General features: G+C 46.9%; 1 protein-coding gene across 1 annotated transcript in view; it reads left to right on the forward strand.

The window, feature by feature from the left end:
* The window catches only part of LOC127000109 (F-box/LRR-repeat protein 7-like), a 126849-nt gene that overhangs the window by 95446 nt on the left and 14629 nt on the right, over positions 1–16774 (forward strand). The window lies entirely within an intron of this gene.

A 16774-nucleotide genomic window follows, 5' to 3' on the forward strand; every position in this document is an offset into this window, starting at 1 on the left:
AGGCATTGGATGGTCTCATGTTCCGGTAACATTTAATTTTGCACGTTGTTAGTGTATTAGAGACGGAGACCCACTGAGCTCTTCTCCAGTACGTATCCTTTCTTGTTTGTTGAATCACTTATCATTTACAACGTTATTCAGGCGTTTTAGATTGTCATTTTTCTGTATTCCATGTTATCTATTCGGAAACATGCGATGGATGAGTAGATCAGATATATTAACACTCAGAATTACTTTGTTGAAACTTCACCGCTGATTGCGCATAGTAACACAATATAAATCTGCGTTACGCTGAGTGAGACTTGAAAAGCCTTAATAACAAACACATAGAAAGTATTTTTTTGTTCCAATCGCGGCCGGTTGTGAAGTAGCTTTTCCTACACAGGGTATGGGCAGCATAAACAGCTACTGTTTGTCCCTCGCATCCTTTCCTTGGCCTTTCCCGTGCCCCGCCCCCTCTCCTCGCCCTGCCGGTGCCCGCGCTGCCCCGCCCATCCAGGGTCGACAGCGCACCTCGAGCAGCTTTCGTAATGTGTGTTGCCGCGGGTCCCTCCACTGCCCCGACATTCTGGCCGCCTCCCGCCCCTTGATCAGCGCGGTTTGTTCTGCGATCTTTTGCACCATTCTCTCTCTCTCTCTCTCTCTCTCTCTCTCTCTCTCTCTCTCTCTCTCTCTCTCTCTCTCTCTCTCTCTCTCTCTCTCTCTCTCTCTCTCTCTCTCTCTCTCTCTCTCTCTCTCTCTCTCTCTCTCTCTCTCACACACACACACACACGCACCTTACGCATATCCACACTATGTTTGTTTTTATTATTTATTTGTTTTCCATCGCCGGCCCCGCGCACCGTTAGGCTGATGCATTGCGTGGGAGATGCAGTGTTTGCCGCGGCGCACGGCCGGCACGTGATTTATCAGTCAGCCTATCGGTATTCAGATTTTCATGCATGCAATCATGAAGGTCGTTATGTATATTTTTCATGTATCATTACCTGACCGCGGGGGTAGCGCCGCGGGGAACTAACTTGTACAGTGACCTTGGATGTGCGCCGACCTTACTCCGCTAGTGGTTCCATATCAACTCGACACAAGCTTAGAGTCTCAGGAAATGGACGAGCATTATAGGAAGACGTCACGTAACGCATGTCAGACACTTATAGTAACTCTAATTGGTGTGAAATATTAGTGGAAACATGCGAGCATCGCTGCTGTCACGGCGTTGGCCTGGCCCGCTCCATGCAGCCATTAATCTGCAGTGATTGTCTGTGGGCAAGCGGATAGCTAAGGGTATTCTCGTTGTTTACTGAAGCTCAGTGCGGTATTGATTAACTTTGTGTGTGTGTGTGTGTGTGTGTGTGTGTGTGTAGACTGTTTCAATCTCCTGATAGGCACTGAAGCACACACGAAGGTAAAATGGTGAAACACGATGAAAGAGGACACGGAAGGAAACTTCTACAATGGGGTTAATCTTTTCATGCGAGAGAGGTCACCCAGGGATACAAGACCAGCTTTTATGCGGGCACCAAGCACACCCTGGATCCTGCGCCACAAACACTATTATTTTGTCAGTTAGGTCAGCCGCAGACTTGTCTGTTTTTAGGCCAGACGCTTCAGGGAGTCAAATAATATATGTATGAGCGCAAGCCTCCTTTAATTGAATATTTTATTAATGGTGGCTCTTAACTTTCTAAGTTATGGATCATGCCATCCCTGGCGTAACGGGAGAGAGGGAAAGGGGGGGGGGGGGATAGATGAAAATTACATGTGTTTAGTCTCCCATCCCGTCATCAAGGCTTTCCCTGCTTTATACAGCAGTAAAGTCCCACTTGGCGATCGGCGTGACGATAACCTGGCGGGGCGGGGGTCAGCGTGCTGCGCCTCGCCAGCAGTGATTGCGTCACGGCGCGGCCAGGCGTGCGTGGCGGCGGGGAGGCTGCCCATCGTGCTTGCTGCCCCCTGCTACCCTGTCATTTCTTGACTTTACGAAACAACTCGAAACACACGAGGAATTGAAGTAACCGTGGAGGGGGATGACGAATTAACTATTTCCTTGACTTGGATCGAACTCCGCTACCAAGGAGATGCGAAGCCAGCGCTCTACCCATCAAAGATTCATGAGTCCAACCCATGTGGGACTGTTGTGTCTCCGCGTCTGCTCGGTCTCCTACAGAAGTGCGACCGTATCTATCGGGAGAGCCAAGTGTCGCTCCTTCCTCCATTTTTCTTTATCGCCTCCGTCTGGTGTCTCCCTTATCCGTCATCCTTCTGTCATCCCCTCCACCATACATCATGCCCATGGCCCACTGATCACCCCCATCCTTCTTCTCCCGCCCCCGTCACCACCCCAGCCTCTACCTCCGCCCCTATCTCATCTCTTCCTTATCCATCCCTCATCGACACTTTTGCTTCCTCTGAAATATTCCATCGTATATTTTTCCCCCTCTTTTCCATATCCGCCCACTCATTCTCACATTAATTATTCTTATCGCGCCCTTATCGGCCTCCCATCCTCATCTCTGGGTCTCCTCCCCTCTTCCACTTCTTCTTCATCTGTCAAAACTCCGCCGTCAGAGATATAATGGCAGTGACGGGAAGTATTTGGGTCGCGAACGAGGCCGAGGGACAGAGAATGGTAGGCGACTGACGTGTTCTAGCGGCGGTCGATTCCCGTTTCAGCCCGACCTCCATCCCTCCCCGGCCCTCCCCCAGCCTCTCTTCTGCCCTCCCTCCCTCCCTCCCTCCCCGTCACCCCTTCACCCCTCCGGCTACGTCCTCATCACACGGCTTCCTCATTCCCTTATCATCTCTTTTTCATCACCCTTCCATTTCACCATCGCCTTCCCACCGCCATTATCGTGCGAGTCGGAGGCTCTTAAGCAACACCCCATGACTCCCTCCGTCCTTCCTTCCCGCGCCCTCCGTCATCCACCTTCAGCCTTATCGAGGGAGGGCGGTTCTATGGGTTCAGGGTGGGATTAGTGTAATTTTTATATAGAGCCCTCATGTTATTAAAGGGCCTGGTAGCTTGACAAGAAGATTTCGTAAGAGTATTTCAAGAAGCCTCCAGCTATTATTAAGATCCATTAAAGGTTTTATCAGGCTAAAATATAGGCGTTGTAAGTGGCCATTGAAGAACTGTAAGGGCTCGTGGACGGCCCTCCCCGCCCCGGCCACCTCGCTCCCGTCTAACGAAGAGGCTGTCAGGACATCGAAGATTAGCCTCCCCGTTACGTGGGTATTGGCTCGATCGTCATACCTTAAGCCTGACCAGCTGGAGAGTATTAGAGAGACTTTTTGTCCATACTTAATTCTTTTGTTCAATCTCGGGTCTGCCTCCTTTACCGTTAGTTAAGAGACCATACCTGGTAGAGGGAAAGGGTTTTAGATGTGCTTCTTTTAAGTTACCTAATGGATTACCCTATTATTATTATTATTATTATTATTATTATTATTATTACAGCAAAGGAGACAGCTGAAGGGCACAAAGAAAAGGAAACAGTAATGAAAAAAAAAAGCCCGCTACTCACTGTTCCTAAAAAGAGTACAGATGAATGGCCAAAAGAGAGATTAATTTCGAGGAATTCTGAGGAAGCAACTTATCGATGACTTATTTATGTTTAAGTATGTGTGGTGACTTTGGTCCGCGAATTATTACCGATAAGAAGTTGAAATATAAAAATGAAGCTGAAACATAAGGAGAGGTGTTCCGTGTTCACCTGGAAACATATCTTCATCAATGAAATGCAAAATGAATGCACAATAAAAAATGGGTTAAATTAAAATGATTAGGTGCTTCCATTCCACTATCTGGTGTATAAATAACGTAATGACTTAAGATTAGTGAACCCGGTCATCCGTACTTATCTCTGAAGTTGAAATATAAAAAAAAAGTTAAAATATAAGAGGAGCTTTATCGCGTTCACCTGGAAACATATCTTCATCAATTAAATGTAAAATGTTGAATACAAATTAAAAAATGCGTTAAATTAAAAAGAATAGGTGCTTCCATTCCACTATCTGGTGTATAAATAACGTAATGACTTAAGATTAGTGAACCCGGTCATCCGTACTTATCTCTGAAGTTGAAATAATAAAAACAAGTTAAAATATAAGTGGAGGTTTATCGCGTTCACCTGGAAACATATCTTCATCAATTAAATGTAAAATGTTGAATACAAATTAAAAAATGCGTTAAATTAAAATGAATAGGTTTTCACAACACTCACCAAACAGTTTCATTGATATACGACAACTGAAACGGGTCACATCGCATGCCGAGCGACTCAAAAACCTCTCCAGCAACATGAACACACCCGAACCTCCTTGTGTGTGCATTAAATTACTCGTTATAGTTAATTATTATTTAGACTCGCTTTTTTTCCGTCACTTCACTCACCCGTATTGACAGGCGACGCGGCAAAGTGGTAGTTACTTGTCGTGGACGGGCCGTGGTCGTGTCTGGGATGCTCGCTCTCTCCCCCGCAGCATCCCTCAATATGCCTTCCCTCCCATACACTCCCACGGTAGCCTTTCTTCCTTCCCTTGCACTCCCATAGCCTTCTCTCCCTTCCTCCTCAACACTAACCAGCATCTCTTTACATTCCATCCCTTCACTCCCATGCACTTCCAATATAGTTTTCCCTCGACAGCATGCATCTTCACGCCTTCCCTCCCATACACTCCCACGGTCGCCTGTCTTCCTTCCCTTGCACTTCCATAGCCTTCTCTCCCTTCCTTCCCTTCCCTAACCAGCATCTCACTACATCAATACCGTACCCTCCCTCCCATGCACTTCTTCTATAGCTTTCCCACTCCAGCATCCCTCCCATACACTCCCATTGCAGCCTTTCTCCCTTCCCGTGCATTCCCATAGCCTTCTTTCCCCTCCTCTGCAACGCTACCATAGCCTTCCCTAACCAGCATCTTATTCCTTCCCTCCCTCCCATGCACTTCTACTTTTGCACACCCTCCAGCATCCCTCTACACTCTCTTTCTCCCATACACTCACACCATAGCCATCCCTCCCTCCTCAAGACTCCTACCATAGACTTTCCTCACTAAAATCCCCTTACGCTCACTCCCATACACTCCCACAAAAGCCTTCCCTCTCTCTTTCTCCCTCCCTCCCATACACTTCCCCCATAGCCCTCCCTCTCTCCCTCCCTCCTTTCGTTCCTCCCCACCGCCCTGCCACCATCTTGCTACCATCATCCACCCTCCCCTGCCATTAAGTCCCTAGGCCCTACCATCAACCGCCTACCTAACCCCTACCACCGCCACCACCTCCGTCCTTCCATCCCCACCATCAGAAGACTTCCTCCATCTATTCCTCCGCCCATCAGCCCACCCACCCACCACCCCTTTCCACCAATCATCATCCTTTATCCCCCCCCACCCCCACCCCTCTCTCTCTCTCTCCACCTTTCTCCCTCTCTTTCCATCCGCCGTCTCCCACCACTACCGCCGCCGCCGTACCTGCCAATATCAAGAGGTTAGGAGACTTTTAATTGAGACACCGGTTACGACAATAATGATAATGATGATAATGATAAGTACTGAATCATAGGTAGTAATTAAAAGGTGCCTCGTGATCCCATGGAAACGAGGTCTGTGGTTCCCTTTCTATTATGTGAAGTTGTATTGGTAGTCTTGATCGTATGGGTAATTGTTTGTTTGTTTGTTTGTTTGTGTCACATGTGCTCTGGAACTGTGTGTGTGGAGTGGGGGGGGGGGGGGAGCAAGGGAGGATCCAGATAAATGAATAATGAAAAAAAAGGAAATTGGATGGATAGATAAATAGATTGGTACGCGTTGCTGGACTTACCACTGCTGCACTTTTTACCCCCCCCCCCCCACACACACACACACACACCAAGAACTACATAGCGATGTCTCATAAACAAATTGCCCCGGAATGTGATACTCTTTTTTTTTTCCTTGGGAGAGGCTGGGAGCGCGATGCTGGAGGAATTTAAATATTTGCGCTCTTGTTGTTCTTCTCTTTTTATTCTTTTTTTTTCTTTCCTTCATTCTTTCTTTCTTCGTCTTCGTTATTCTTACTTTTCTTCTTGCTTTTCTTCTTCTTTCGCTTCTCTTTTTTCTTTTCCTTGTTTTCTTCTTTATCATCATTATCTTCTTCCTCTTCTTCTTCTTGTTCTTGTTTTTCTTCATTTTCCTTTTTTCTTTTTTTGTCTTTTTCTGTTTTTCTTTTTCTTCTTGTTTTTCTTCTTTCGTTTCTCCTTTTTTTCTTCTTTATCATCTTTATCATTATCTTCTTCCTCTTTCTTCTTGTTCTTGTTAATTTTCTTTTTATTTTTTCTTTTTCTTCTTGCAATGCATCAGGGAACGTCCTTGAGGGGGCTGAAAATGGCGCCGCCGTTCGTGTTTTTTGAGTCATGTTTTAATCTGCTTTATTGTGGAGGCGCCTTTGACATTTTGCGGTCAGGCGGAATGATAATTTTTACTACCATTATTATTATTATCATTATTACTATTGTTGGTGGGGGGGTGGAAGTGTTTGGGATAGTAATGGTAGTAGTAGTAGTAGTAGTAGTAGTAGTAGTAGTAGTAGTATAATTATCAGTAATATCAATGCTGTTACTGCTTCCACTTGTTATCGTTGCAGTTCTATGTTCGTTGACAATCTTATAATTACCTTTGAAATTTTAACTTCTAGTCCGCGGAGGCACTGACTAACACGCTTTCTCATTATTCCTATTAAGGGACGCTGCTTCTTACTTTGATTTGCTGCTCTTCAGGGATCGAACTGTCTGTCTGGCGTCCAAGTGTGGTTATGGTGAAGGCTGCGTGTGGGCGCCGCGAGGGGCGTGCCTGCATCCCTGTGACATTTCTCGCAATGATCCATGAGCCTTAAATGTCCTTAACGGTTGTGTGGCATTCTGTACACATCCTGGCGCCTAACACGTATGCACCATAGACACAGTGGGCAGGTAATGTGTTAGGCGGGAGCTGCTGTGCACATTTACCTTCATAGACGTTGATTAATAGCGTTTTGTGTCATTCTTGTCTGGAAAGATACTACTACTACTACTACTACTACTACTATTTAGTTACGCCGTTAATAAGCAACCACTCTTAAGATAGTTTAGTTGCTGTTGTTGTTGTTGTTATTGTTGGTCGTGGTGGCGGTGGTGGTGGTGGTGGTGGTTGTGATATGTGGACCCGAGCTGTTTCCTTGATGGTTTTCGGAAGTTCTTTGGTGTGGGCAGTGTTATTACGTCATTCTCTCTCTCTCTCTCTCTCTCTCTCTCTCTCTCTCTCTCTCTCTCTCTCTCTCTCTCTCTCTCTCTCTCTCTCTCTCTCTCTCTCTCTCTCTCTCTCGCTCTCGCTCTCTCGGCGTATTTTGAAAACGTAAAAATAAAATAAAAATAAAAAAAACAGAAGTAAGTCGTTATTTTTTGCGCACTCTGAGATGGTCTTCCAGTGCAGTGTTAGTCAAGTTGTCAGTCAGTAAGTGTGCAAGGAGCTTCATGCCTCTTAAATTTTCCCTCCCGGTTTTATTTTCTTATTTTCTCCAGCCTTAACTCTTATTTTTTTATGCTACTTTATAGAAGATAGATATAGCACTGAACAGGGCGGAAGACAGGAACTCGAGTATGTGATGTCTGCTGCCGTCCAGACTATCTCCTGTCACCTCCGCTGGGCCTCTCTCCTCCCTTCACCTCCCTTCACTTTACCTCCCTTCCCTCCCCATACCTTCCTTTCCCTTCGCTACCCACCCCTTCCCTCCTCGCTGCCCACCTCTCCATCACCTTCCGATACCTCGCCACCCATCTCTCCCTTACCTTTCCTCCGTATACCTCTGCCCGTCTCCTCCCTTCCCTCCTGCTCGCTATACTCATCTCTCTCCTGCCTTTATTTATACTCCCCTTCGCCACCCATTTCTCCCATACCTTCCTACCCTTTGCTTCCCATTTCTACCCCTCCTCCTTCCTTGCTCCCCCTTTCCCGTGTCTCCTCATCCATTTCTCCCATACCTTCCTACCCTTTGCCTCCCATTTCTACCCCTCCTCCTTCCTTCCTCCCCCTTTCCCGTGTCTCCTCACCCCTCTCTCCCCGACTCCAGTGAATATCGGTGATGTCGTGCTGGTGTCTACTTAACCTGCCTCCTTCCCCTACCCTTCCTTCCCTTCTCTTCCCATCTCCGCCCTCTCCTCCATCCCCCACCCATCCCTTCGTCTATACATTGTGTTGTGGGATCATCGTTATTTTAATGTTTTATGTAATAGTGACCCTCCCTTTCATTTCCCCTGCTTCTATTTTTTTTTTTTTTTTTTTTTGTGTGTGTGTAACCACTGCCTGCCATCTTCACTCCTTCACTCCCCTCCTATCTCTCGTCTCCACCATCATCACCACCACCACCAATGTCAAGAATAGTAACAATAATAACAAAATCAACAGTAACGGTGACGATAATTACGATGACAAGACAGCAACAACAACAGCAACATCAACAGCAACATCATATCACTACCACCACCATCATCACCACCACCACCACCACCACCAACAACAACAACAACAACAACAACAACAACTGATACTACTCTTACTACTACTACTACTACTATTTATTAACTACTACTACTTATTATTCTACATCAATCATCATCTCCACATTATCACCACCACATTAAGCAACAAAACAACAACAACAACAACAACACAAGCATCACCACCACCACCACCACCACCCTGAGTAGCAGCAGCAGCAGGGCCGTCGCCACTCCCGCCGGCCTCAGCTGCTGCTAATAGCCACCATTGCTACTGGAACCACCGGAGCTGATTATTAGGGGTGGCTGCAGGGGAGGGGATGGGGCGGGGGCTCGTCGGCCGGGGAGAGAAGTCGCATGGGGGGGAGTAGGTATACTTGCGTGCTGGGGAGGCAGGAGAGTGTGATAGGAAATTATGCACACTACAACAACAACAACAACAACAACAACAACTACAACAACAACAACAATAATAGGGACGTTGATGAAAATAATTGAGTGACTGCGAATGTGCGGAATGCGGCAAGTAAAAGTATTAGCGATTACGTATAAACTTGGAATGCGGCAAGGAAAAGTATTAGCGATTGCGTATAAACTTGGAATGCGGCAAGGAAAAGTATTAGCGATTGCGTATAAACTTGGAATGCGGCAAGTAAAAGTATTAGCGATTGCGTATAAACTTGGAATGCGGCAAGGAAAAGTATTAGCGATTGCGTATAAACTTGGAATGCGGCAAGGAAAAGTATTAGCGATTGCGTATTAACTTGGAATGCGGCAAGGAAAAGTATTAGCGATTGCGTTACGTTGCGTATAAACTCGAAATGCAAAACAACAACAATAAGGGCGCTGATGAAAACAATTGAGTGACTGCGAATGTGCGGAATACAGCAAGAAAAAGTATTAGCGACTGCGTATGTAGCTTATAAACTCGAAATGCAAAACTACAGCAATAAGGACGATGATGAAAACAATGGAGTGACTGCGAATGTGCGAAATGCGGCAAGGAAAAGTATTAGCGATTGCGTTTTGCTGCGTATAAACACGAAACCCAAAACTGGAATCAGTGCGTGGATGGTAAGACTCAAATATCAACAAGAGGATTACAGAATCGTAAAAAAACATTAAGGTTGAGGAAGTTTTACCGATTTTAACTCCGTTTTTTCCTCCTTCTCTCGCCCATAAATCACACACACACACACACACACACACACACACACACACACACACACACACACACACACACACACACACACACACACATACAAATGTACTACACTGATGGATAATGCTGTCACCTGCTGTTCGGTCGCATCTCTCTCTCTCTCTCTCTCTCTCTCTCTCTCTCTCTCTCTCTCTCTCTCTCTCTCTCTCTCTCTCTCTCTCTCTCTCTCTCTCTCTCTCTCTCTCTCTCTCTCTCTCTCTCTCTCTCTCTCTCTCTCTCCCCCTGTGTTCCGTATAGGCAGCGTCGAGGGCCACCTATCATCTGTGTCAAGGAACAGGTGAAAACAAGGATCAGTTCACAACCTCATACCGTAATACAACTGGTGTACGGTCCCCTCCCTCCCTGTGTTCAGTATAGGCGGCGTCGAGGCCCACCTGTCATTTGTGTCAAGGATCAGTTCACAACCCCAAACCGTAATACAACTTAAAAACTGAACCTCCCCCATGCTGTCGGTGATACAATATGATTCAGTGTCCCAAACGGAAGCCCACACTCAATTAGGTAAACATTAGTGTCCGAGGCCCCGCTGACTCTCATCTAACAAAAATCTAACTCAAAATAAAGTGGTTTTTCAAAAGCGTCTATGCCTTTAGATATTAGCTTCGAATCAATTCTCTCCTCCTTAGTTATTAGCATCAGAGAGGAATCTAAAGTCCTAGTTATTAGCTTTGATACATGTCCGGACCCCCAGTCATTAGGCTCTAGAACAAGTCTGATCTCTTAGCTATTAATCACCTGAAAAAAGTCTTCCCGTAACACGATGGTCAGGCAGCCTCCCCCGTCCGCCTCCCTCCCTTCCCTCACCTTTCTCCTCCATCATTCCCCTACCACCTCCGTCCCTCCACCTGACGCCTCCCTCCCCTTCCCGGTGGTGTTCTTTCACATGCCTCCACGAACGAGACGTAACAGAACTGCGATGACGGACACTCGGGAAGACTCGTCCACCCTCGTCGAGTGCGTTTAACATTCACTTTAGCGGTGAGGGTGCAGTTAAGGTGTCGGCCAGTGCTCAGAAGGTGTCGCTGCTATCAAAAGAGCTCACCTGCCTTCCATTTCCCTCTCCCTACCCCTCCCCCCTTTCTCTCTCCCTCTCTCTCTTCTCTCTCTCACAGCTTTTCTTGGAATCTTAAAATCCTCCTCTTGCCTTTCACCCTCCACAGAATACAGCTTTTCAGTCTCCCATCTCTGCCCTTCGTGTCTCCTTCCCTCCCTCTGTGCCTCCCTCCTCCTTTCGCTTCCTCTCTCACCTCTCTCCGTCTTTCCTGCTCCCCCTCCAAGATCACCACCTCACAAGCATCTCCTCTTTATCCTTCCTATGTATACTGATGTTTCTACCTATGTATACCTCCGCCCTATCTTTTTTTTTTTTTGTCCCTTTTTGTTTTTGGTCATCTTTTGTTTCTTCTTCTAAATTTTGTTCTTTCCATGTTTGTTCTTTTGTTCTCGTTCGTTCTTATCCTTTTTTCTTCTTTACTTCGTCCACCTCCTCCTCTTCCTCCTCCTCCTCCTTGGTCATCTTTTGTTTCTTCTTCTAAATTTTGTTCTTTCTATGTTTGTTCTTTTGTTCTCGTTTGTTCTTACCCTTTTTCTTCTTTACTTCGTCCACCTCCTCCTCTTCTCCCTCCTCCTCCTCCTCCTCCTCCTCCTGACCCCCTTCCTCTCCTCCTCCTCCTGCCCACGACGCGAGAAGTAACAACACCCGCGAGCTCAGTTTTGACACCTCAAATGACTAAGAGAGTAGCCACTGTTGACGCTGCCCCGCCGAGTGTTTTGACGGTCGGCGCCACCCCCACGCCCTGCCACCTCTCACCTCCTCCTCCTCCTACTCCTACTCCTTCTGTTCGTCTTCCACGCCCTGCCTCCTCCTCCTCCTCCTCCTCCTCGTGTACTCTCGCTCATAATGCTTCTAATTTTTTTTCTTCGCCTCGTCCAGTGCTTTCCTTCCTGCTTGCTTCTACTTGTCCTTTTTATCTTTTTCTTCTTCATCCTTTTTCTTTTCCCCTTCCTCCTCCTCCTCCTCCTTCTCCTCCTCCTCCTCCCAATCAACTTATATAAACATTGACTTCACTGTTACATCGATGCGGCAGGAGTACATTGAAGGCTCTCGTGCGTTCGTATAGTAGAGACTTAATTCGTACTGCGTGAAGAACAGAGCTTAGTTATATTTCATCAAGGTTTTCAGTTGCCTACTCTTCCATGCTTCTGTGTTTCCCACGTCCACCTCGTCTCCCTCCTCCTCCCTCCTACATTATCTTATTCCCTTTTTCTTCTTCTCTTCGTCCTAATCTCAGCAAATATTACTCTGTCAAATGTTTGGTTTGGCTGCGGGTGCTTCCATTCCTCCCCCCCCCCCACTCCCCCTCTCTCTCTCTCTCTCTCTCTCTCTCTCTCTCTCTCTCTCTCTCTCTCTCTCTCGCTCTCGCTCTCGCTCTCGGGTCTCGGTCTCTCAAAATGGTTTAGACTTTCTTCTTTCCTTTATGCTTTTCGCGCTCTTTCCCGCTCCCCACTCGTACCCCCCCCCCCCTTGTATAAACACACACACACACACACACACACACACACACACACACACACACACACACACACACGCACGCACGCACACGCTAAGTCCTACATGGGTTAAGGAAGCATTGCACGTAGTAGAGTATCCAAGTGTATATGTCTTGATTCATTTGCATTCTAAAACATGAAATACAGTTTATTCATTTTATATCCTTGTACTACACGCACACACACGCGCACACACACACACGCACACGCACACACAGGGGCTGGGAGGTGACGTAGAGCGTTGAGTGTTTGAGAGTTTGAGAGAGAAAAAATATCGGGTTTGATTGTATCCGCCTGCACGTTCGCCCGGTCACTTGTCGAATACCGAGGGATGAATGGAATCGTAGTGGAGTTGTCTCGCTCTCTCCTCCTCCTCCTCCTCCTCCTCCTTCTCCCCCTCCAGTAGTTTTTTTTTTTATATTACCTCTTCGACGTTTTTATTCACTTATATTTTCTTCTGGCGTTTATAATCTGAGTTATATAAACATTTTACTTCTGTTCCTTCCTGTCCCTTTGTTATTTTATGTCCCTCATCTCTCTCTGCCCAAAACTATTCATACGTCATAACATTCAAGTATTCTCCATCGGCCATTACTATTATTATTTCTATTCCTTCGCTTCTACCGGGCATTCGCTTCACTACCATTAACATATACAAACATCCTTTTTTTGTTTGGCTGATTTATTCATTCGATTATGCATTCACGTTATCTCCTTGTCGGTGTTTGGGCCGTGGACATGCTCGTGGCGGCGGTCTGCTCTTAAGTTTCGCCGCCAGCAGAGGAATGCGATCTTACAGTACACTCCTAGATAACCCACGAGAAAGTAGGCGGCGGGCGAGGGGGTGAGCGGGCGGGAGGGTGGGTGGGTTGAGCGGAGGATGGAGGGAGGGGACTGTTCTCTCTCTCCCTTTCTTCCTCCTTTTATCGTCGCTTTGCAGGGTCGCGCACTCCACCGAGAAGTCTGTATGGGGGGTTGGCGAGGCAGGAGGGAAGGGGCTGCACGGTGCTTACACTCTTGTCAACTTTATCGGAGACTTCGCTATTTTCCACGGTTGAGTAGAGTCAGCCTCCATGTCCAGTCTCTCTCTCCCTCTCTCCCTCGCTCTCGCTCTCCCCCTCCCTCTCCCTCTCTCTGCCAGCCTTCATACTAATTTTAACACGATCTCTGTGTATCCGTGGCCTTGACGCTGGGCCGACGATATCAGATCACGGAAAATCGTAAAGTTCAGGGAAAAGGTTGACAGGGAAGTGCCTTTCTGTGTGTGTGTGTGTGTGTGTGTGTGCGTGGCTGGCTGCAAGTGTACGCCTGCATGGTGGGATTCTGCTGTGTCGGTTGACGTGTGAGGGTGTGGGTGTAAGTGAGCGTGTGTGGGCGTGGGCGTTGGTGTGAGGGTGTAAGAGTGAGGGGGGGGGGGCGGTAAGGGGTGAGAGGTGGTGGGTAAGGAAGGTCATACTTGCAAAGAAATGGATATGATGATGTTGGGATGTTTTGGTCACCTGGATAATTTGGATACGTGGTACGGTCTCACTTTACCTGTATATGTGTCACCTGTCATTTAGGGGAGCGGGAGAGGGGCATTGGGGGGGGCGGAGGAGGAGGGGGAGAGGGGGGAGTGATGGACGCTAGACAGAACAACAACTCATGGATTCTTTCTTTTTCCATGAGTTCTTCCTCGAATATTTATGACTGCTTTGTGTTTATATTTACCTTCACCGTCTTTTGTTGTTATTGCCGCTCTCATGAATAAGTCCCCCCATTGTTCTTGCCTGAAACATCTCCGCCCTGCCCATCACGCGTGCTCGGTCAGCCAGGCTTCTCCGCTCCGTCGTTATTGGTCATGCAGGTGCTCTCACTTGGTCAGTCAGTCATGTTATTAATGCAGGGAGCCGGACGGACGCATGCACGACCCCCCCCCCCCCACCCCCCGCACGGCACCACCACCACCACCAGCAACCCTTCGCCATTCCTTTAGTATTGTTTTGTTTTGTTTTGTTCATTCTTCGCGTTCTTTTTCCAGTTTTTTTTTTATGCCTCCCTTTCTTTTATCTTTCGTTCTGCTATTTTTTTTTCTCTTTCTCCCTTCTTTCCTTTCTTTTTGCTCTGCTTCCTTCCTTCCTTCCTTCCTCTTCTACTTTTCTTCATTTTTCTCTTCCTTTCCCTAGCCTTCCCTTCCCTTCCCTTCCCTTTCCTTTCCTTTCCTTTCCTTTCCTTTCCTTTCCATTCCCTTCCTTCCCATCCTTGCTCTCCTTCCTTCCTTCCTTCCTCTTCTACTTTCCTTCCTTTCTCCTTTCCCTCTTCCCTTACCTAGTCTTCCCTTCCCTTCCCTTCCTTCCCATCCTTGCTCTCCTTCCTTCCTTCCTTCCTCTTCTATTTTCCTTCCTTCCTCCTTTCCCTCTTCCCTTCCCTTCCGTTCCATTCCCTTCCATCCCTTCATTACTCTCCTTCCTTCCTCTTATATTTTCCTTCCTTCCTCCTTTCCCTCTTCCCTAACCTAGTCTTCCCTTCCTTTCTCTCTTCCTTTCCTACCCTTTGCTTTCCTTCCCTTTCATTCCCTTCCCTTCCCTTCCGTTCCTTCCCTCTTCTTCCCTTCCATTCTCTTCACCCCGAGGTACTACTCACATCTCTACCCAGCCATTTCTATACTCTCACAAACCCAATCACCGGTCCACAGCCTCCCGTCCTCCTTCCCTCTCTCTCCCTCCGCCCTCAGGCCTACCACCTCCCGCAATCACGCCAGAATGTTAGGAATCTGTCCCGGCAAGGTATCTCAATGGCAATAGTTCGTCGTATCTTTTTTAATGTTACGACCACACGAGGTTCTTTGGAGGCTGTGTTGGGGGAGGAAGAGAGAAAGAGAGAGAGGAAGGATAGGAGGAGGCCGTGTTGGGTGGAAAGAGAGAGGAAGGGAGGGTGAATGTTGTATAGGGGGAATGTGTTTGTGTGTGAAGATTTGTTTGTCTTTGTGTATGTCTGCTATATGTGCTTGTCTACAGCTCTCAAACACACACACATACACAAAAGCAAACACTCAAACACACACACATATACAAAAGCAAACACTCAAACACACACACATATACAAAAGCAAACACTCAAACACACACACATATACAAACACAAACACTCAAACACACACACATATACAAACGCAAACACCCAAACACACACACATATACAAAAACAAACACTCAAACACACACATATACAAAAGCAAACACTCAAACACACACACATATACAAAAGCAAACACTCAAACACACACACATATACAAAAGCAAACACTCAAACACACACACACACACACACACACACACACACACACACACACACACACACACACACACACACACACACACACACACACACAGACCCTCCTCGCTCCTCTTTGCACCTCCTCACATCGTATGGAAACATAAGTTCTGGGTTTCATGAGGATAAACTTGCACTAAATTGTTGGGCCGCGTGACAGCACCAGCATCGAGGAGGGTCGGCGCGAAGATGGAAATGGGCAGTGTGTTCTCTTTGTGCGAAGGCGTTTCCATGCATTAACGTCATCCCCTCGCAATTATAAACATGTACCCGGGTGACGCATGACTTAAAAAAGAACAAAAAGACTAGAGGTAAAAACTAACTCCCTGCCTCTTCGTATATCTCGTTGATTATCAAATTAAAACCAAAACACTTGTCCCTTTGACCCCACGGCTTACCACACACATAAAAAAGGAGGAGGCAAAAAAAGAAAGGGGGTTGAGGTAGAGAACAATCATAATGAAGTTGAACAATGGCAGTATTTATCTTATACGCCCCGCGCACTACTTACTGTCTAATAGCTGTTGGCTCTAATTACATGCCTTCACGGTCAACACAGACGCCCCCGACCCCTCCCCGCGCACGGCCTGGCTCCGGGTCGTGGCCTTTGCATATATAAACGTGAAGTAAATTGCCTGTGGGGGAGCCTGCGTGATAGGGCATTGTTGATCATTCCCCATGTTGTTATTATATATATTTCTTGGGGGGTTTGCCTTATTTAAAGAGTTGATTAAAGAGAGAGGGAGAGGGTGGGAGAGAGACTGTTCTGAGGGTGATGTTTGGAGAAGTCTGGGCTAAAAAAAAAACGTTAAAGAAGAAAAAAAATTAAATGCCTCTCCCGAAGTTAAATGGTTGATGTTTATTATAGTTGTGTAATAAATGTCGTATTCAAAAGTCTAGAATGTCGATCTCTCTCTCTCTCTCTCTCTCTCTCTCTCTCTCTCTCTCTCTCTCTCTCTCTCTCTCTCTCTCTCTCTCTCTCTCTCTCTCTCTCTCTCTCTCTCTCTCTCTCTCTCTCTCTCTCTCTCTCTCTCTCTCTCTCTCTCTCTCTCTCTCTCTCTCTCTCTCTCTCTCTCTCTCTCTCAAAACACACACACACACACACACACACACACACACACACACACACACACAGGCCTCCAATCGCAAGCCAACTATTTGATTTACAGTTTACATTAGAACA

Source organism: Eriocheir sinensis, chromosome 17 (assembly GCF_024679095.1).
Source record: "Eriocheir sinensis breed Jianghai 21 chromosome 17, ASM2467909v1, whole genome shotgun sequence".
Taxonomy (NCBI): Eukaryota; Metazoa; Arthropoda; class Malacostraca; order Decapoda; family Varunidae; genus Eriocheir; species Eriocheir sinensis.